Source organism: Triticum urartu, chromosome 7A, assembly GCF_056163025.1.
Source record: "Triticum urartu cultivar PI428250 chromosome 7A, HENAU_Tu73, whole genome shotgun sequence".
Classification (NCBI taxonomy): domain Eukaryota; kingdom Viridiplantae; phylum Streptophyta; class Magnoliopsida; order Poales; family Poaceae; genus Triticum; species Triticum urartu.
In genome coordinates, this window is record NC_141879.1 from 220527832 (window position 1) to 220551124 (window position 23293).

Sequence of the window (23293 nt, forward strand, 5' to 3'; positions counted from 1 at the left end):
TCCAGACTCCGTTTTCTTACACGATACGTATTTTGGTCGGTAAAAATTCACTATATATTCTCCCGAAGGTTTTGACTCCCGTATCACACAAATATTCTCTGTTCTTATTTCGAGATGTTTTTCTAACAAATCAAGATTATCATGACGTCCCCAAGTGCTTCCAAGGACAAGTTCTTCGAGAAGGTCATCAACCCTTACCTCGCGGAGGTGCTGCGACACCCTCAAACCATTGAGATGCGTGATGGGTTGCTGCACATCCGCGATGCTGAGGGACCAAAGGGAACCGGAAGCGTGGAGACGAGGCTCAAAGCAATGGAGCAAAAAGTTTTCAAGTGCCAGGGGATGGTGGAGCGTGGAATCAACGCTGGCCACACGATGCTCGCGGAGTTCACTAACAACTACAAGTCGGATGCCAAGAACACCAAGGAGGCCATCTTCAAGCTACATGAGAAGATCGAGCACCTCCAAGCCCAAATCTATGACCTGCAAAACCAAAACTGTGAGTATGAATATAGATTCAAAAGAATGAGTTTGGCTACAGATTCGAGGATTCCGGAGACTCGATCATCCTTCTATGATGGTGAACCTATGCCTTGGAAGATGGATGACAAGCCCGCATCATCAACAACACCTCCACCTTCTTCACCAACCAAGGAGATATAATCACATGGGTATGGGCACTCCCCTTGGCAACTGCCAAGCTTGGGGGAGGTGCCCCGGTATCGTATCACAATCACAACTCCTATCTTTACCATTTTCCTTAGTTCTATCCTATTAGTAGTATTTTGATCTAGTAGAATAAAGTTTATGGCATGATCTAGTTTTGAGTTTTGCCTTATGATCTCTCTATGTAATCGAGTCCGTGAGCTATATAATAAAGATTAGTGTTGAGTCAAGGGCTTGATTTTCTTGCTATGATCTTGGGTGAATAAAAGAAAAGAGAAAAAGAATAAGAAGAAACAAAAGTTCATATTGATCTTATTGATAGTAATGACTTCACATAGAAAGAGTGTGACGATTAAAAGTTGTTGGGAGTTGGCAGACATAGCTTTGGTCATCGTTGCAATTAATAGGAAGTAATAAGGAAAGAGAGGTTTCACATATAAATATACTATTATTGACATCTTTTATGATTGGGAGCACTCATCAAAATATGACATGCTAAAGAGTTGATGTTGGACAAGGAAGACAACGTAATGGGTTATGTTTTCTTATATCTGAGATAAAGTATGTTGTCATGCATCATCCAACATGTTGAGCTTGCCTTTCCCCCTCATGCTAGCCAAATTCTCAGCACTAAGTAGAGATACTACTTGTGCTTCCAAATACCCTTAAACCAGTTTTGCCATGAGAGTCCACCATATCTACCTATGGATTGAGTAAGATCCTTCAAGTAAGTTGTCATCGGTGAAAAGCAATAAAAATTGTTCTAAATATGTATGATTAGTGGGGGAGATATAAGCTTCATACGATCTTGTGATGTGGAAATAATAAAAGCGACAGACTGCATAATAAAGGTTCATATCACAAGGGGCAATAGAAAGTGACATTCTTTCGCATTAAGATTTTGTGCATCCAACCATAAAAGCGCATGGCAACCTCTGCTTCCCTCTGCGAAGGGCCTATCTTTTATTATTACCTTCTACCTTATGCAAGAGTCATGGTGATCTTCACCTTTCTTTTTTCATTTTATCCTTTGGCAAGCCCAGCATGTTGGAAAGAACCTGATATATATATATATATATATATATATATATATATATATATATATAATTGGATGTAGGGGGGCATGAGTTATTATTGTTGACATTACCCTCGAGGTAAAAGGTTATGGGGCGAAACTATAAGCCCCTATATTTCTCTCTGTCCGATTAAAACTCCGTAACCACAAGTATTGCGTGAGTGTTAGCAATTATGAAGGACTAGATGATAGTTGAGTATGTGGACTTACTTTTTAGCTCTGACATAGACTCTTTCTCATGTTATGATAAATTGCAATTGCTTCAATGACTGAGGTTATAGTTTGTTGGTTCTCAATAAGGTTTCTGATTCATACTTTTGCATTGTGAATAGATCATCACTTGAACATAAGTAATCATATGACAATATCTATGTATGTTGCTGTTATGAGAATAATCATGATGCCCTCATGTCTGTATTTTATTTTTATCGACGCCTCTACCTCTAAACATGGGGACATATTTATTGTTATCGGCCTTCGCTTGAGGACAAGCGAGGTCTAAGCTTGGGGGAGTTGATACGTCCATTTTGCACCATGCTTTTATATCGATATTTATTGCATTATGGGTTGTTATTTCACATTATGTCACAATACTTATGGCTATTCTCTCTTATTTTACAAGGTTTACATAAGGAGGGAGAATGCCGGCAGCTGGAGTTCTGGGCTGGAAAAGGAGCAAATATTAGAGACCTATTCTGCACAACTCCAAAAGTCCTGAAACTCCACTGAATACCTTATAATAAATAATGAAAAATCCTTGCCAAAGATGAAGACCAGGGGGCCCACACCCTGTCCACGAGGGTGGGGGCGCGCCCCCCTACCTCGTGGACCCCCTGGTGGCACTCTGATGACCATCTTCTGATATATGAAGTCTTTCGTCGAGAAAAAAACAGAATCAACCTTTTGGGACGAAACTCCGCCGCCATGAGGCGGAACCTTGGCGGAACCAATCTAGGGCTCCGGCAGAGCTGTTCTGCCTGGGAAACTTCCCTCCCAGAGGGGGAAATCATCGCCATCGTCATCACCAACGCTCCTCTCATCGGGAGAGGGCAATCTCCATCAACATCTTCATCAGCACCATCTCATCTCAAAACTCTAGTTCATCTCTTGTATCCAATTCTTGTCTCCAAGTCCGGGATTGGTGCTAGTAGGTTGCTAGTAGTGTTAATTACTCCTTGTGATTGATACTAGTTGGTTTAATTGGTGGAAGATCATATGTTCAGATCCTTTATGCATATTATTACCCCTCTGATTATGAACAAGAATATGCTTTGTGAGTAGTTACGTTTGTTCCTGAGGACAAGGGAGAAGTCTTGCTATTAGTAGTCATGTGAATTTGGTATTCGTTCGATATTTTGATGAGATGTATGTTGTCTAGCCTCTAGTGGTGTTATGTGAACGTCGACTACATAACACTTCACCATTATTTGGGCCTATAGGAAGGCATTGGGAAGTAATAATTAGATGATGGGTTGCTAGAGTGACAAAAGCTTAAACCCTAGTTTATGCGTTGCTTCGTAAGGGGCTGATTTGGATCCATATGTTTCATGCTATGGTTAGGTTTACCTTAATACTTTTGTTGTAGTTGCGGATGCTTGCAATAGAGGTTAATCATAAATGGGATGCTTGTTCAAGTAAGAACAGCACCCAAGCACCGGTCCACCCACATGTCAAATTATCAAAGTACCGAAAGCGAATCGTATGAACGTGATGAAAACTAGCTTGACGATATTCCCATGTGTCCTCGGGAGCGCTTTTCTTTATATAAGAGTTTGTCCAGGCTTGTCCTTTGCTACAAAAAGGATTGGCCACCTTGCTGCACTTTATTTACTTTTGTTACTTGTTGCTCGTTACAAATTACCTTATCACAAAACTATCTATTACCACTTATTTCAGTACTTGCAGAAAATACCTTACTGAAAACCGCTTATCATTTCCTTCTGCTCCTCGTTAGGTTCGACACTCTTACTTATAAAAAGGACTATGATAGATCCCCTATACTTGTGGGTCATCATCGAGTCGGGGTGGCCGGTGTCGAGGAAGTCGCCGTGGAGCCGCAGGCGCAAGGGGGCGCCGAGTTAGCATGGGCGCAGTGGTGTCGAAGTAGTGGTGCGTCGGGAAGAAGATGTGGTTGACGACGCGTTGCAGCGGGTTTGCCAAGCCCGGGGACATATCATGGACGAAGGCACGTACCGGTGTTGCTAGCACCGAGCATGCGTAGACGGACGAAGACGAAGTTGATGAAGCGCCGACCAGGCTTGCCAGGCCCGGGGACACGTTGTGTGAAGGCATGCATCGGTGTTCCCAGCATCGGGCATGCGTAGACGAGGGACCTGCACGAGCTGTACGCCATGTCGTAGAAGTCGGAGGGACCAGCAGAGAAGAACTCAACGACGATTGCGGCATCCATCGGCGCGGTGCCGATGTCACCAACGGTGGTCGGAGTAGACGAAGTGGTCGGGGTAGATGACGGCAACGATGGCGACAGGCTGGTGCTGGACGAAGACGAACATGGTGGACGGGCGGCGGCGGCAGCTACGGAGGTAGCCGCGGCGGTGGCCAAAGAAGAGCGGCGGCGGCGGCCTGACGGCGGCGGCGGTGGCTAGGTTAGAAGTGCGGCGGTGGTGCTCGAAGTAGGCGAAGAACCCTGACAGCGTGATGAAAACCGACGCGGATGGTGGCGTTCCCGCGCCACGGCCTGAAGGGGCGACGCAGCGGCGGCAGGCGGGTCGGGGCGATGGCGGGAAGACCTCGAGGCAGCGGCGGGGACCGCGCGCCGCGACGTTGCGGCCCGAAGGGGCGACGCAACGGCGGTGCGCGAGTCGGTGCAGCCGCGGGGACGGCCTCGGGGCGACGACGGGGACCGCGTATCGCGGCACTACGGCCCGAAGGGGCGACGCAGCGGCGATGCACGAGTCGATGCAGCCGTCAGGAGAACCACGGGGCGGCGGCGCTGCAGCCCGATGGGGCGATGCAGCGGCAGCCCGATGCTCGATCGTGGAGAGGCGCGCTGAACTCGGGGACGATCTTCACGGGACCTGCGGAGGTGCGCATAGCCGACGGGCCAGGTCGATCGCGTGGCGTAGATGAGGCGGATCGCGGCGGCGAGCGGGTGATCAAGCCGATCACGCGCGAGGTCGGGGACGCCGCTCGGTGGAGGCGTGGTGGCGGCGGAGTCCGAGATGAAGCCGGCGACGACGGACACCATGGGACGTCGCGGACGAGCTTGTCAGCACCGCCACCCGGGCTGCCAAAGCAGCGTCGGCGCCCGGGCAGCGAGGCCCGAGCGACCAACGGAGCAGCGGCGTCCGAGTTGAGGCAGCCGACGAACCTGACGTAGCCGAGAACGAGGCCGACCAGGTAGACCGCCGGGCCGTTGTGCAGACGTGGCGAAGGCGGGTGACGTGGATCAATGGACGAGCCGGCGCGCGAGCGACGACTGTGGTTGGCTGTTGCATGGCGCGAGGCCGCCGGGTCGGGGCGATGCAGGTGTCCCGGTCGGAACAGGGCGGTGACGGCCAACGCAGGGCAACGGGCGGACCGACACGCGGACGGCGGCTGGCCCGGACGGGCCGCCTCGGCGCGCGCGGTCGCCGGGTCAGAGGAGAGGCCGGCTGGTCGCGCCGGGGTCGGAGTAGAGGCGCACGGGGGTCGACGGCGACGGCGGGCGACGCAAACCGATCAAGATTAGATCGGAAAACCCAAAAGAAAAAACACTGATCAAAATGAGCGGCGAGAGAACGAAAAAACCCGAAGTAAGGGCTCGGGAAAAAGACTCTCTAGGGCAGCCGGCCAACACGGCCGGCGGACGAACCCTAGGTACGGGCGGCGCGGCCCCCGGCGGCGGTCATGGAGGCCGACTGCCCCGAGGGCGGCGCATGGGTGCGGAAGCGGCGGCGGCTAGGGTTTAGGATTGACTTGCGATAGATACCATGTTAGAAGGGAGAGAGAGGTTTGATGAAATAATTGTTGTATTGTTGGAGCCTTATGGGCATATATATAGAAGTACATGATCTATTTGGAGTCCAAAACAAGGCAGAATATTTCCTAGTCTAATATATGTCTTTTAATACAATCAGATTACTCAACAAATTGTGGTGCACCATATATAGGCACATCCACATCATGTAATTCAAACCGTGATAGCGAAGTTTCTTTTTTAGTTTATAAAGTGATAGCGAAATGACTGATCTTGTCCGCATGTAGCTGGAGGGACGACTTGAGGTCTCAGGAAACTTTTTATTTCTTTTTATTTTTTGCGAGAAAGGTCTCAGGAGACATTGGGAAGGTGCCAGGTGATACCTAGAGATCAGTTCGACGCGTGTATGCATTACTAGCACATATGTCCGTGCGTTGCAACAGGAAAAATTGATGTTTTGTGCAAATATAATGTCTCACAACACCGGATTCATTATGACAAAAATGTTGCAACGCTCCTTCTACAAAATGAACATAAAAAATATGATGCAATTTAGCCGTGTTCATATTTTCTTTGTTGGGCATAATCTCTCACTGATTCCACCTAAGTATAATCCTTTCTTTAGTTACCGTGACGTTTTCATCCGTTTTAGTCGGGAATCAAATCCTTCCTTTTCTAAATTAATATCCCTAACACATTGAAGCATATAGATCCTTCCTTTTAACTATCTACCTTTTTACCTCAAGTCCTTCCTTTAATTAGCCTCATCTATTTGAAAAATTCTATTTATTAAGACCACAATGTTTCTTTTATTTATTTCACCGGTTTACTCATAATCCTTTTTTAATTAGCCACATCCGTTTAAATATTTTATTTAAGTCCTTAATCCTTTCTTTAATTAGTTCATTTGCTTAAACGTGAGGATTGTCACTCATATATTTAGAGCGAGTTGGAATTTAGTAAATGTGATTGACGCATAGGTTGTTGCATCGAAGATCCAGATAGGAAGTCATGTTTAAATTCCCACAATGTTAATTTATTTTGACCTAATTATTTTTTGTGGACTCTATAAAGCCTATAAAAGGCCCATCAAAATGAAAAGGACTGAACCAAACCAAAAAAATATATCCCCTTTAATAGTTGGACTGAACCAAATCAAGAATACATATTCCCTTTAATAGTAGGTATAGATATAGATATAGATATAGATAAAAAAATATATTCCCTTTAATAGTTGGACTGAACCAAACCAAAAATACCTATTCCCTTTAATAATAGGTATAGATATAGATATAGATATAGATTCTCCATCTAAGATATGTAGTCTGCTTTCGGTCCAGGTCCAGATCGTATTTTCGTTGTTTTGGAAAAGTCCAGATCGTATTTGTATCGCTAGTTTATAGCACACCAATAGACATGTCCCCTAAAAAGAACGGCATCGACACGTCATTGACCTGAGTGCCAATGCAAGTACGAAACATTACCATCGTGATAGAGATCATCAGTTATGTCTGTCTCCTTTGATTTGAGGTTGCTTTAATTTAGTTGGCCTTTAGTTACACTAGTAAATGTGTATGTGCATCTTGATATTACTAGTAAATGCGCACATGCAATGCACATGTAATCTTAGGATTTGTTTTTGTTTATTCAGTTAGAACTTAGATGTCATATATTTATCATCATGTTGAGGGTCTAATAATGTAACAAAGTCCCACTGACTGAAATTCATGCAAACATAACGTAGTATACTACTTGACCTACAATTCTTAGTGTAAATTTATAAATACAGTATGCCGGCTACTATAGTAAACCTTGATGAGTTTAAACTATTGACCTTTATATAAGACATAAGCAACATCTGGCACTAAGTAATGAATACACAAGAATTTAAAAACATCAAGCAAGAAAATTACTCATTATTGCTAGATTAACTCTAACTTTTTATTAATGCACCACTGATTCCTCTTAAACCTGAAAAATCATCAAAATCTTTAGTGTCTGTATCCCCTATTCCTATTTGTCGCTGCCGTCAAGCTGTGGTGTTTGTGTCCTCTTCGTGGACCAATGTTGTCAAAACCTCCCACATTTTATTTTACTGAGTTGTGGTGTTTGCAGACCAAAATTATGGCGGCAGCTACGCTTGCATTACGGGCGCAGCAGCAATGGCAGCATGAAGACAAACCTGAATCTTCTTTAGAAAAGTAGCACCAAAGGCATTGTCTATCTCACACCAACAGCGGCAACTCCATCTCTTCATATAAATGGGTTTAAAATTATACTGAATCCTATGTGGTCAATTGTACAGGCAAGTAACCAGATGAGGGGGCACATACCTCGTCCTCAAGCTACTAGAGGGCAAATATGAAAATGTAAGCACAATCCATTAAAATTAGTTCAACTCATCCACTACCCAGCTGCTATCAAGAGTTCCAATTCAGTGCTTAGAGTTCTTGTTTTATGGAGCATCATCCATGAGAAACCACTAATTCCGCAGCCATGGACCCCCCTGCACGGCCAAGTAATAATTAGGCTAATGGTACATAAGATATGATTCGGCTCAAACCTGAACACGCTAAAATAAAATGAGCACATCTCCAGATTACATTCAGTCAATGAAATAAATATACTACCCAAATACACCCGTAGAGTAGAATATTTGGAGTTACATCTTCTATAAATAAAAGGGAAAACATGAACATATTGTTTTTCAGCATCTATTAGGTATTAGCCTACCTTGACGAACATAATTACCTGAATCATGGGTGGCATCGAGTTGCTGAGGCGATGGCGACGTCCAGATCGTGGCGTCCACGTGACAGCGGTGGCATTAAGGCCACCGCATTAGCACATCTAGTGGAGCGGAAGTGGCGGCATCCAGGCGGTAGATGTCATGCGGCCCGGCGACAGGCAAGGCATTAGGCGACATCCCCGAGGGCCGGCTAGGCGGTGTAGGAGGTGGCTTCCCCGATGGCCAGCTGTATGAAGATGCGCCGTTCCCGACGGCCGGCCGGGCGGAGTAGGAGGAGGCGTCGTCCCCGCCGGCCGGCCATGTGGTGTAGGGAGGTGGCGTCGCCCACGACCGAGGCGATGTGAGACAATGGGTTGCAGCGACATGGAGATGTGAGGGGTGGCATCCTTCAAGGTGCGACATGTGGAGGGGAGGGGCGCGGCATACTTCAATGTGTGGCGGCTCGAGGCGATGGGAGTGAGATCCTAAAGGTTCGACAAATGGAGGCGATTGGGAACGGAGCGATGGTGCGGCAGTTCCTTTCCTTTCGTGTGTGGCAGTTCCTTCCCCTTTTCTACGTGGGCAGTTCAATTCCTTCCTTTTTACGTGGGAAGTTTCCTTCCTTTTGTGCCCAAGGAAGGGGATCATCGGGAAGGGAAAAAAAATATTTAGCGCTAAATGTGTTTAATCGCTCACCATTAGGACAATATGGACTATTAGATTATCGCGAATGGATGATCGAGATTTGTTGGATCTTCCTCTTTGGGTCTTTTTATATTGGTATAGACAAGAAAGGGGATCATCGGGAAGGGAAAAAATTGTTTAGCGCTAAACGTGTTTAATCGCTCACCATTAGGACAATATGGACTGTTGGATTAATGTGAATGGATGGCCGAGATCTGTTGGATCTGCCTCTTTGGGTCTTTTTATATTGGTATAGATTATATCTCTTTTTGAAAGAATGTCGTGCCTTATTAATTAAGGATAATCAAGAGAGCGTGCCTCCAAATATAATCTGGGATTACATGAAAAATTGAGACACTAGAGGACTCAGAAGATCTAGGTAGAATAGGTGTCGTGACATTCGACAAACGATTTACATGACTAAAAAATGGATGAGAAGAACGACGCCAACTCCTTGATATCAGTAGTGATGAGCACCACCATCGAGGGATCCACCCTTAAAGCATTGGTTCTCTGGATAACGGACAAATAGTTCGATTGCAAAACAGCCCTTGAAAAGCCTTCCTCACGTGTGAGAGCCATCGCACGCCGTAGCGCCAATGCTTCAGCGAGTTCTGAGGCGGTAACCTCGGTGACATTTTTTGAACAAATTTGGAAGACAAGAATGTTTTGGAATTCTTGAACAAATTCTAGAAATCCGAACATTTTTTGAAATTTTGAATACAATCTGAAATGCTTGACATTTTTTGAATTTCTGTTCATTTTAAAAAACAAACAGTTTTTGAAATTAAAAACAGTTTTTGCATTGTTGACCAAAATTTGGAAACAGAAAGATTTTGTGAAATTTTTAAAAAGCAAAAAAATGTGAACATTTTTTGACAAAGAAAATATAAAAATTTATGCGAAGAAATGGAAAAAAAGCTGCAGAAAACATAAAAAAACTAAAGAAATTAAATGAAAATGGGTCGGGCCAGTAGGGGGCGCCCTTGTGCAAAGTCCCGATGATGTGCGGAAATGAGTGGCTACAGTAATGGACCATCCCAATAGCGGGCACTTAAAAGAGTTAATGAAGAGAAAAGGGAGCACGTGGGGGATTCGAACCCTGGTCTCTTGGTTGATTGCAAGCGTTGCTAGCCACTAGCTGGGACTAATTAAGTTGAAAAGAGCGGGGTTTCCACAATTTCTTCTTCACTTTCCCAGTTTTTTTTTGTTTTTTCACCATTTCTCTCTGATTTTTTCTCCATTTTCATTGTTTTTTCTTTTCTTTCATTTCCACTGTTTCCCTTTGGTTTTTCATTTTTTTTCTCGGTCTTTACTGATTTTTTTCTTCAGTTTTGTTTCTTTCTTTTGTGTTTCTCATCAACCTTTTCTCTTTTTGTTTCTTTTTATTTGGTTTTCTTATTTGTACTCTGTTTTTTTTATTTTTTTTATTTGTTTGTTTTTTCTTATGCTTCTTTTGATTTTCACTCTACATTTTTCATATACATCAAGACCATTTTCCTAATAAACGTTTAACATTTTTCCAAAACAAATTTAATATTTTTTGGAAACATAGTCAACATTTTTTCCATTCACATTTTTAAGATTTCTAAATGCTTGAATACAATTTCTCAAATACAAAATTAATGTTTTTTTTGGAATACATGGTCAACACTTTTTTTATACTCACTTTTTCCGATTTTTCAAATACAATATTAAGTTTTTTTAACACATGATCAACGTTTTTGTATATACGTGTTTAACATTTTTCAAATGGTTGATTAATATTTTTAAATACTTCTTCAACACTTTTTCAAATACTTGATTAACATGTTTATATACATCATCAAAAAAATTTATCATTTTTTAGTACATGGTCAACATTTTTTCTATACACATTATTTTTTGAAATGCTTCATTAAAAATTTTCAAATAGTTTGTCAATATTTTTTATATGCTTTATTAAAATTTCATATAAATGATCAAAAAATTAATCATTTTTAATACGTGGTCAATATTTTTCTATACATATTTAACATTTTTCAAATGCTCCATTAAATTTTTTCAAATACTTGTTCATCATTTCTCGAAAGCTTGATTAATAATTTCTAAAATACGTGATCTAATTGTTATACATATATTTTATTTTTGTATACATTTTTTGTGTACACCATACATATTTTATCTATACACATTTAGCATTTTTCAAATGCTTGATCAGTATTTTTCGAAAAACATAATGTAGAGCGTTTTTTAATATATTTATTTATATTGTTTAGATGTATAAAAAGTAAAGCAAAAATGAAAACAAAAAATGTGAAAAAGAAAACAAAACAGAAAACGAGGCAGTGGTTCCCGTGCGCCTGGGCCGGCCCAAACCGTGGCTCCAAAAAAACTAATACAAGTGACGGTTCGCTCTTTCTGGCGTCAAGCAGAGACATAGGGGCGCAAATGGGCGGCACATAGCATTTTCCCGTACAGACACCGCTGCACACACCTCGGCCTAGCAGTGGCGTGACCAATCCAATTTGCCGCCCCTAGATGACATATAGTTGAGTACAAGTCAAATTGCAGGACAACTGGTACACATCCTATATACCTAAAAGATTGAACCGCACTAACCTATTTGAAGAGAGTATAGAGAAATGAAGTGAAAGAGTGATTTCATTGATAATGACTGTAGGCTTTTATATGACCTGAACAGTCGCAAGTACATGTCTGTTACAATAGTCGCGTCGTTTAGAAAAGGCATGACGATGGTTAGAGAGACACAGCGTATGGACAAAGCCAATATTCTAACTGCTAGATAGAATATTCTAAGGAATATGCTAATTGCCTAATTACTCTAAATTTAAAGATATTTTATTCCTAACACTCCCCCTTGGACAACGCTGTCAGTAATCTTCATTGTCTTGAGTGCTGAAAAATCTTGCATTTTCTTGATTGTCTTGATCTTGTAACTTCGAGAATCCTTGATCTTATATTGTCTATGTTTTCCAAAAAATCCTGTGAAAAATATAAGAAAAACAAATAGAATTCGAATATATACTGTCAGGATAATTTATTATATCATTCAAACCTGTATGAGAAAATCCGTTGGAAAAACTCATAAGGAAAAATATATTTATCATCAGGGGATGATAATAAATAAGTTTTAGTTCTAGGAGTTTTCTCCCCCCGGGCTTTGCAAATTTCGTAGTCGTCTCATACCAATCCCATGAATACACTTTTGAAATGATGTTGCTGGTAAACACTTAGTGAACAAATCAGCAAGATTGTCACAAGATTTTATTTGCAAAAGATTAACTTTTCCATCTTTCTGTAATTGATGATGAAAAATAGTTTTGGGGAGATATGTTTTGTGATATTACTTTTAATATATCCCATATGCATTTGGGTAACACATGCGGCATTATCTTCATAGATAATGGTAGGTAATTCTAATGATTCGATTCCACATGATGTCTGAATATGATTTATCACTCTGCGAAGCCATACACATTCTCGCGAGGCTTCAAATAATGCAATTATTTCAGAGTGATTAGTGGAAGTTGCTACCAATGTCTGTTTTGTTGACTTCCATGAAATAGCAGTTCCACCATGTAAAAATACAAACCCTGTTTGTTCCACCGCAAAGGCAATGTCTGGTCTAGTAGAGTTTGCAAGTTACATTAGTGCTCCTATGGCACTGAGGTATGGAAACTCAAGTCCCAATACCTCCTCGTTGCCATCCCTAGGTCTAAAAGGATCCTTATTCATATCAAGGGATCGGACGACCATAGGTGTTTTGGACGGATATGATTTATCCATGTTGAGTTTTTCCAAAATTTTCTGAATATAAGAGGGCTGATAGATGAGTATTCCTGAGGGAATAAGTTCAAGTTATGAACTTGAATAATATTTGGTTTCATCCAACTTTCCGTCTTGATATGATTGCGAGCACCTTTCATATATGGTATATACTTTGAGGATGAAAATCATTGGTATATACATAGGTCATGTAGAATCCAGCGAGGATTTTGTTAATAACTACATGTCTTCAAGCAATCATTATGTGAGTAATCTTTTTAAAGAAGGAACTCTCGTAGTCGATTTTACCACACAATATTTCGACTATTTTTAGTCATGGAGTGACTTTTGATGTTTTACACAATATATGTTGCGATTTGTTCATAAGTTCAGACTTTCAAGCCTTTAATGGACTTATATATAGATGTCTAAATTGGGTGATCCATATGAGTATGTAATCACCGAGTCTATTAACTGCATGGATGGTTTATTTGTAACTGCCAATAATTTTAATATCGAAACGTAATTCCACCTATACCAAGAGGGTACGTTACATCATAATCGATGTCAGGTCTCTGCATGAACCCTTATGCTACAAGCATCGCTTCATTTTTTTTGTTATGAAATAAAATTCATTTGTCTTCCGAAAAGGAAGATAATTATGAGGAGAATGTATTACAGTGATAATACATCTCTTTTGTTAAGCAAGTGCTATTCTTATTTAATTGCTTCCTTCTAGTTGAACCAATATATGAATGCATTAGGCATTCTGCCATGGACTTTGGTTCGGGGCCCTAAAGGTTTTAGCAATTTAAGAACAAATATATGTCGATATATGTAGTCTTATGTTATATGATTCTGTTGAATCAATAGAATTTGTGGAAATAATATTTACATCTTTTAACTCCTCATGGTTTCCCATAAGAATGGAGTCAAGGTGTTCCGATGTCCCAACAATTCAACTTGTGTGCACATTTATGTTGGGTTTGGATGATGAGCATCCGTTATGTGTTATTCAACTTGAGGTCGAACTACATTTACTAGTTGAGGATATAATTTCCTCTTTTTTCCGCGGATGCATATGAGAAGTCATTTCTCATGTGACCATGTTTCTCCCCCTTTAGCTCTCATTTGGGGAGAATAGTGGTTGTATGAGGTACTTCCACTTTGTATGGCACATTCCTTTTATGCATAATGTGATTTGATGACGTCTTTGTCATAAGTAAATGTATTTGGCAGATTTGCAAACTGTTGCAAATATATATGATTGAACTTTAGGTTCACATTTTGAAGTACGTGAATATGAGGACTGAATGTCTAATTTCTTGGCATTATTTGTGGTACGAATCTCCCCCTAATGCCGAAAATGTCCTTATTTTAAATGTAATCAGCGTAAGGGCAATAACTAATTCTCCTGATGGGAGTTTAAAATATTTATGATTGACGGATAAATAATACCTCACATGGATCCCAAATTTATGTGAGGGCCCATGTACGATGGAGTGGTGATATCGGTATATAATCGAATTATTGCAGATGAGAAATACTTGTTTGATTTCCACGTACTTACTGCAAGGGGAAGCAATATGATATGCAGTTGCTATGATCTAGAATAGATCTGCGGCGTGTAAGACCGCATGTTTCCAACAAGATGTTGGCATATTCTGCACCATTTTGGGTATGTACATGAGGTACTTAGTAAAAATCATACATGCTCGTGAAAACATCATTCAAGTGGGTATAATCCATAAGGATAATTTGCTTTGAGCAATTAATTTAGGAACTCATGATTTTGTGGAGGTTAGAGACTCACATAAGATCATTTTTTAGATGTCTATTGATACCATGAATAAATGTCCCAGAAATGGTTGAGTAGTCCACATATATATTCTTCGATGTGTTCAAGAAATTTAAGTGGCTACTTTCTGAATTTTAAGATGAGAGTGTCCTAAAAATCAATTTTCTCATGGCATATGTGGTGCACATAAAATCTACTTGAGAATTTTTGCAGCTTTTAATTGTGACCAACAAAATGTTCATGCTCTTTGTTGGTCATATCTCTTCTTGAGGGAGTCCCATAAAGCTAAGGGATCCTCCTCCATCAAATATTCAGTTTTTAAATCAGGATGGAGATGGTGCCTTATGTAGTGCAATGCTGCATACTTTACCACTTGAGGTATTTCTGGAGCATTTTCAGGGGGTGCGACAATGCAAGGACCGAGGCTACGTCCACTTAAGAATATTTTCATATCCATGGCCCATGATAGATAGTTACTTCCATCTATTTGTAGTTCTTGGAATTCTTTCTTATTGATGTTAGCCATATTTCCTGCATGTATGATCATGCATTTGATTAATTTTACTTGATAGTAAAATTTATTTTGGTAAACAACAAATATGTTCTAGAGGAACACTTATAATTTGTAAGCCATATATGTGTATATCATCGAATTTTGATATATTTGGAAGAGCACTATGGGGGGCAAACTGTAATATACAGTAGAGATGCCATTACTGTGTGATTGCACAAATATAATTCAAGATAATCACATATTTTATTTGGCCTTTTTATCTCATATTAATGAGATAATATTGCAAGTATAAATTATTTTTTCAAATGCAAGATAAAATTGTTGTACCAAATAACATGTCATAATATGCTAAAGGCAAATATATAACATGTCATATTTCAATTTTTAATAGACATAAGGTCTATAGAATATATATGTACAATAGAATACATTGTCGAACTAAGCATAGTACGAACTGGAGGTGCTAGACATTAGTTTAAAGCACACTAAGTACAGATAGAGTGGCAGATCTGCAGCTTCCCAGAAATATCGGACTACTGCTAAATCGCGTAATTAAATCAGCATGTTATTTATTTAACACTAGCATGGCACGTAAGGCCTTTTGGCCCACAAGCCTGTGTCGGCACCGCTTGGACCAGCAGGTCAAAAGGGGAACGAGGAGCAGTGGATAAGGTTCAGGCCTGTACGAGCGCCGCCTCCCCATATTTTCCTATCGCCCCTTCATGCTTCGTGCCGGCACCGTGGGTCCGTGGCCACCAGCGACTTCAGCGTTGGCTCGTCCCCTCGGAAGGGTCGTCGGGGCGCAGTTCTCCCAAGCGGTTGGTGAGGCTAAGGAGCGCCAGGGACTGTGGGCACGTCTCGAAATCATGGCGCAGGCAGTAGTATACCGGCGGAAGGTGTGCCGCGACCGCGAGTTCCACGCTGCCGGAGTCGTGCACGGGCTCGTCGTCGAACTCGCGCTCTGGTCGTAGATGAGCCATCCGGCGCTGGGTCCGCCCAGCAGCCACTCCATAGGCCGAACGGCGGATTCAGGAGGCAGCGGCACTAGTTGTCGGCGTCCGCGCTGAAGTTGGAGGCAGAGGCCTCATTCTGCATTCGGCACTGCGGAAGTTTCCGGCGCGGCAGCGGCCCTGATACTTGGTCCAGGGGCTCCAGGGTAGTTGCGGCGCTGCACCCAGCGGTTGCTGCGAAGGCGGCGGCGGCCGCCAGGCGGCGCCGGGGTAGCCAAAGGTTTCCGCAGTGGCGGAGGCGGCGGTGGAGGCCGTCGTTTCTGTCCGGACGACCGTGACAGCGAAGGCTTAATGCCCGGCGACCGTCGGAGTTCCATCGGCGAGTAGCAGCGAGAGCGAAATTCCGGCGAGGAAAACGAGAGTGCCGGTGCTCTCTGGCCACAAAGCGAAGGAACAAGCAACATCCGGCAAGAAAATCATCAGTTTCTCACCTTTCTTCTCCGTTCTCTCCTGTAGCCTATTTGCTCTAGTCAGAACAGTGCTTGATAACGTGAAGAGAGTATAGAGAAATGAAGTGAAAGAGTGATTTCATTGATAATGACTGTAGGCTTTTATATGACCTGAATAGTCGCAAGTACATGTCTGTTACAATAGTCGCGTCATTTAGAAAAGGCACGACGATAATTAGAAAGACACAGCGTATGGACAAAGCCAATATTCTAACTGCTAGATAGAATATTCTAAGGAATATGCTAATTGCCTAATTACTCTAAATCTAAAGATATTTTATTTCTAACACTATTTATCTAAACATGCAGGCTATCCACGTCATCAATCATGCCATGTCAGTAAAAACTGTTCCATCGTCTGCCGTGTCAGCAAACGTCGAGTGAAAAGAAATTAATGTCGCGTCCGGTTCCAACGCAGTCCATTCGCTTCCCCTTCCACCGTCCGTAACCGATGAGTAAATCGAATCTAATGTCGACGCCACCGCATGCGGTACTGCTCCCCTTTCCCTTCATCCTCCGCGAAAGTGACCCAGCGAGGCGCCGCAACGTTGCCGAAGTGCCGAGCGAGGGCGACTCCCGGTGATCCAGGCACGCCATCCGCTGTGACCCCGGTGAGCCGCCCCGCCATCCTGGAGACATCGCACTGACCCCGCTACCCCGCGTCCCCATTGGCGCCGACACGTGTGACCTTGGCGAGTCAACCCGCAACCCTCGACGCGCGATGCTGCTCCGGCAACCCTGGCTAACTGCGTGTCCACTCTTCCACCGATCCCTCTACATGCTGTTCAGACGGAGGTCACTGCCTTGAGCGCCTTGTGATCACCGCAGGTCAACTTATACTCGCACCCCATTGCAGGTAAATCGAGACCCGCGGGCTCCGACGGCCCATGATCGCGCTCCGGCGTCAACCAGAGATCCTGGTGAGGCCACACGTGCCACCCTCGGTGTCCTCCCTCAACAACACCTGCACCAAAGGTCGGGTCTCTACTTCCTCTCATCTCCCCGGATCTGAGTATCTTATTTGAGTTAGCCTGGGTTGCAAGATCTGATTCGTGTGTGGTAGGATGAATTTTTTTAGAAGAAAGCTCTATTCCAATCTCCAGCAACTTCCTCCGTGGCAGCATGTCTGGTCTCGAGCACTGCGGGCAAGCATTTGTTAAGGGAGGCACCACGGATTCATGCTCATCTCTCCAATCCAGTTGGTTTTGATTGGAAGCACTAGATGGTGAAATTTTCTTTATTCTTCTTGAAGAAATAAACAAATCAAACCTACCATTTACAACATGCAACTACAATCATGCATCCCTCTATATATGTCTCTCACTTACATACACATTGATTGTTTGGCAGAATTATCTCATATGCGATTTTGTTGTTTACTTTCAGGTATGTTGCTGCCTAGCAGTATTATTCCACTGTGATGACATGAGACCGATCTAATACGTGACTGGTATCAATGTGTGGCTGACATTGTCGTTCTTCTACTAAAAGGTTCACAGCCGAAGGATTTTTTTTCAGCTGCTAGGTAGTCTAGAGTCTCCTGTTGACAATCACATGCATTGCATCCGAAATAAGAAGGCAATGAGCTCTAATTATTATGATTATTTTAGTATTTTATTTCTCCTTTCAGACTAAGCATACATGCATGATTACTCCTCTAGGGAATTTTCTGCCCGTCATTGTTTCGTACGCTTGGACATTACAAGTACAGATTGGATTTAGCATTCAGCAGTGGCTAAGCTTATGTAGTAGGATAATTTTATTTTTATATACTAATTTAATTGCTAGCCATATGAAATTTAATTAGTTTGATGCAAGAATTTCTAGGGTTTCTTAATTCCTTTCACTACTGTAGGTGCTTCATGATTTGCCTCTTCTGTGGAAATAAGTTTCATGCGCATCAAAGCGAGGTCAGAGATGAAAACCCATACTTTCTCAAGAATAATGTTAGTATGTAATTCACAGTTCTAGAACATAATTGTTCATGAAAAGTGTAGTATATTCCATGGGCCTCTGTTTTGATTACATAATTTTTACAACAGTTAGATGAGAGTAAAATTCAACTTCCTATCTTATCTGCCATATCTAGCTCGGTATAGCTAGCTTCCACCCTTTTGGTTAATATCTATTTCCACTTCTCCAGTTATTACAATGCTCCTATTCTTTTGGTTGATTTTGTTTCCTCCATCAGCGCCTGAGGTTGTCAATTCAAAGTACTACAATGAATATTTCTTTTAGGAATATGAGTTACGCGTTAATCAATTGGTGCCTTCAAGTGTGCCTTTCAAAGAAATCCATATATTAACAAGATCGATGGAAAATTGTATATTTGCATTTGATTTACATAATGATGTGTAGACTTTTCCTTTGGGAAATTGAGTCTTTTATTAATTATTTGCACCGTCACACAACCACCAAAATGTTCACTCCATGCAATTGCCTTATCATTCATATTTCTGCATAAACAGACTGGTATATGTTTTGTTTTCTTAAAATTCCTTAAAAGAAATTATTATTGCTGCTGCTATTGTTGTTCCGTTTTTGTTTTTAAAAATTCACCCATGCTGAGTAAGCAGTTTAGTTCCTGAGAGTGGACCCAATATTTCAGTCTCATATGCTCATTGGATTGGCAAAACTTTACAATCGCATTAGAAAAGTTCCATGGTAGTTTGTTTACCTAACAGGAAAAAGGTCAAGAAAATGCAGGATCTAACTGAACCATTAGCTCCCAATGGCTTGTTATCTGCAACCTTTACAAAATCCAAAAAAAGTATATTTTGAAATATGATGCCCAAGAACAATCATGGATCAGATGGTTGTATCTGATTCCAAACAGACTGAGGCCCTGTCCAAACAAATAATAATAAATTGCTGACTCATTAATTTTATGCACCAAGTATAATGCAAATAGGAATACGTAGCACTAAAATTGATGAATAGTGAACCTAAACTGGAGGTCGGATGAGCCGGATCGGAGTTTGGTTGGAGCTAGAGTACCACCATCGACCTACACCATAACTGTATTATGTCATCCAACGATCTAGCACACTGGTTGAATCCATCCTGATTGATGTTCTTGTTGTGGATGTATGTCATCTTGCCTAAAGAGCTGCATCCCGACCAAATTTTTTGCCGTTGAATCCATGCCTTCCTACCTAGAGGGCCGCATCCTAATCAAAGTTTTTGCCACCGAATCCATGCCTTCCTACATTGAAGATTGCATCTTGATCTAAAGTTCTAGCTTAATGACCTCTTAAAATCACATTTTTCCTTGCAAGAAAATTAACCTAATAACCCTGCATCTAAACGCAGAGAGAGTGTCCACCGATTTGCAAAATATATGTAAACATTGCATATTCTAATTAGGTATTTATTTAATGAATACTTTTACATTGAAAATCTATTTCAGTAAAAAGAATCTGAAACTTATATTTTCTCAGTTCAATACTTAAATCATCTTAGCATTTCATTCCCTTCCTAAAAGCATGAATGGGCAGTATTCAAATTAGAATCTGAAGTAGGCCTCCAAAAGGAGAAAGGACACAAAAACTGGAACCATTACTGGTAGATGCAATTGGAATGAATAAACAACCCATTGTATCTTAGAAACAGAGCAATGACCCTAGTTCATGTCTGCAAACCATGCCATCCCTTAATTTCCATTAGAAATATAAAAATAGTCAGATATTGAAAATAGTATATGTATACTCCAGACTTTAAAAATAGTATATTGAAAATAGTAGACTGCTCGTGCGTTGCCACGGGCCAACAAATGAACTTGTAAACAATGCTTATTTTTCTTCCCACAAATGAGCACATTGCATGCTATGTTCAACCAAAACACAAATACAAGTATCTTCTTCTCTATATTCTTAGAAACACCACACAACCCTCTACCCGCTCTTTCTCGTTGAACATGTTGTCCATCACCTTCTATCATCATTCACCTCTCAATTTATTGCCCCTTCAATCTGCATGTAGCTTCCATGTCATTGTTGAATGCCCTATATCACGTCACCTACTTTCTGATCTATTCCTAATCTGAAGAAGGTAAATCTAGTTGAATGCCTGTGTGTTGCCATGGAATCACAAACTTGGAGGAAGCGGTGCGTGACGGCGGCGACCTCGTTCCCCGAAGGCGGCGGCGGCTCCTGGAGGAAGCGGTGCGTGACGGCGGCGACCTCGTTCCCCGGAGGCGGCGCTTCTCTCGGGGCTGGGGCATCTCCTCTCGGCGGCGGCGGTGGCGGCAGTGGCTCCTCTTGGGGCTGGGGCGTCTCCTCACGGCGGCGGCTCCTCTCGGGGCTGGAGGCTAAGATGAAACAGATCGAGATTGAGGGAGCCTCGTTGGCTGTTCGTTTTACGTGCGGGGTGAGATACAAAAGAAAAACCAGACGAAAAAATTCTACGAAGGTTAGCCTACGAAAAAAAACTGGACGAAAGTGGTGGGACGAAAATTGACCGGCGGAGACTACCAATTGCTTCATTAGAAGTAGAGATACGTACTAAAATGGACTGTACTTTTTCCTACTCATGAACCATGCCATTTTGCAGACCTTTGGTTATTCTAATCATGGTCGACAATCCAAGCTAATACCTGCTTTGGAGTATTAACGCCGAAAGGCTTGTGGTTTACCATGAAATTTCTTTGTTTTTTATCCTTATGCACTTCTAACAGGCAACCAAGTTGTATTATATTGTATTGTTATGAGAAAAATCTTATCAAACTATATGTTTCTTCATTTCATGTTAGGGATGTAGTCTAATTAAGAAAATATGGAGATACTCTACAATATACTTAAATTTGATGACTTTTCATCATACCATCAATCAAAGGTTTAAAAATATATTTATTTGTGTTCATTTTCATGGTTTCATGATTTCTCACCTCATATATCCTTCTTGCAATACTATAAATTCTCGCAGCAACGCGCAGGGTAGTATCTAGTATACTTTAACACTTGGTGACAATGAACTAAGTGGATTCATTTAGTTACTAGGTTGTTGCGTCTCAAAAAAAAAAGTTACTAGGTTGATGTAAATCAATCTAACTCGGATGCCAAATACGTTGGAGGTTGAATCAATGGTGTCTTCACCGTAAATTTTATGTATGCGGGTTTACGTTTGGGCTTATTTTTTGCATGAAGCATATATGAAGACAAATGTCCCTTCTAAAATTAAAGTGTTTTTTTTCGGAAAACTGTCGATCTATTCATTTTCAATCATGGCGGTACAACGAACACCAGAAATAATAAAAATTACGTCCAGATTCATAGGCCACCTAGCGACGACTACGGGCACTGAAGCGAGCCGAAGGCGTGCCGCCGTCATCGCCCCTCCCTCACCGGAGCCGGGCATAACTTGTTGTAGTAGATAATCGGGAAGTCGTCGTACTAAGGTCCCATAGGACCAATGCCCCAGAATAGCAACCGCCGCGGATGAAGGGAATTTTAGATCGGAAGGATCCAACCTGAAGACACATGAATAAAGACCAGATTCGATCGGATCCACCAAAGACAACCACCGACCAAATCTCGTGAGATCCGCCGGAGACACACCTCCACACGCCCTCCGACGATGCTAGACACACCATCGGGACGGGGGCTAGGCGGGGAGAATCTTATTCCATCTTCAAGAAGCCGCTGTCGTCTCGTCTTCTTGAGCAGGACACAAACCTTAACAGAACTTGAAGAAGCACCTGAAAACAGAGCCCTCCGGCCAACAAGGGCCGGGATCCACTGCGCACCTATGGCCCTAAGGCCACAGAAGATGTGGGAGATCGGCACGCCGCCGACGGGAGGCAAAAACCATAGCCTCCTTTTCTTGGAGGGACCTAAAATTAAAGTGTTTTGTGGTTCTTTTAGATGGAGGTAGTTCTTATCGAAGACAATTCTACAAAACGTAATTGGCAGCGTAGCAGAAGTTTTTTGATAAGAGGAAATAGTTCACCATTTGGTTCTATCATGCCGGTCCGCTACCTTGATTCGTTGCACAATTTACATTACGTACAATTAGGGTTGCAAGAAAAGCTTGATGCTCGTGAGCCGCTCGAAATCGACTTGTTTTTTGGCTCGAGTCGAGATCGACTCGAAATGAAACGAGCTAAGTATGAACACTTTCTATAACTTGATCAAGAAACAAGCTGATCTTGAGCCAATTCTGGCTTGCTCGATTTCAGCTCAATAGCTCGGCATAATATCATTTGTTAAATGATTATGCCATATATTAAATGAAAATAGGACAATATTACCATACATATCGTTTAGGACTTTTCTTCATTTTATTTACAAGCAAATAATATGGAACATCGGTCGTGTGTTAAATATTCAGTTTTTTCTGGCAAAAGTTCCCAGCATTTGCCCCTTCGTTTTTCTTTTCTTTCATCCATGTAGACCATAATCTAGATTTCGTCCAAGGGAAGATGCGCTCTCCCAAGCGTGAAGAGATTGTTGTGCCTTCAGTTAGAATAAGCCTTTTTTTTCAATTTCGCGTCATCTAGTTGGGATAATAGTCACAGATTTTATAATTTTTATCATGTCATTTAGCTCCAAACTAGCTCGAGACCGCCTCAAGATCGTTACAAGCTGAACACAAGTCATGTTTTACCGCTCGACCTTGAACTTCATTCAGTTTGAGCTCGCTCTAATTTTAGTATGAGTTGAGCTGAGTCAAGTCCAACTCGCTC

The 23293-nt window shown here is 42.1% G+C and overlaps 1 long non-coding RNA gene across 7 annotated transcripts; it reads left to right on the plus strand.

Moving 5' to 3' along the window:
• Positions 1 to 15560: 15560 nt before the first annotated feature.
• Positions 15561 to 21461, plus strand: LOC125524005 (uncharacterized). 7 transcript variants are annotated; one of them, XR_007290501.2, is made up of 5 exons: positions 15563 to 17586; positions 17690 to 17836; positions 17998 to 18136; positions 18467 to 18521; positions 20659 to 21457. It is a non-coding gene; the product is annotated as an uncharacterized LOC125524005 (long non-coding RNA). The 7 variants fall into 7 exon arrangements; XR_007290502.2 differs by having other exon boundaries at positions 20662 to 21456; XR_007290500.2 differs by having other exon boundaries at positions 15565 to 17586; positions 17998 to 18102; positions 20659 to 21455.
• The last annotated feature ends 1832 nt before the right edge of the window (positions 21462 to 23293 follow it).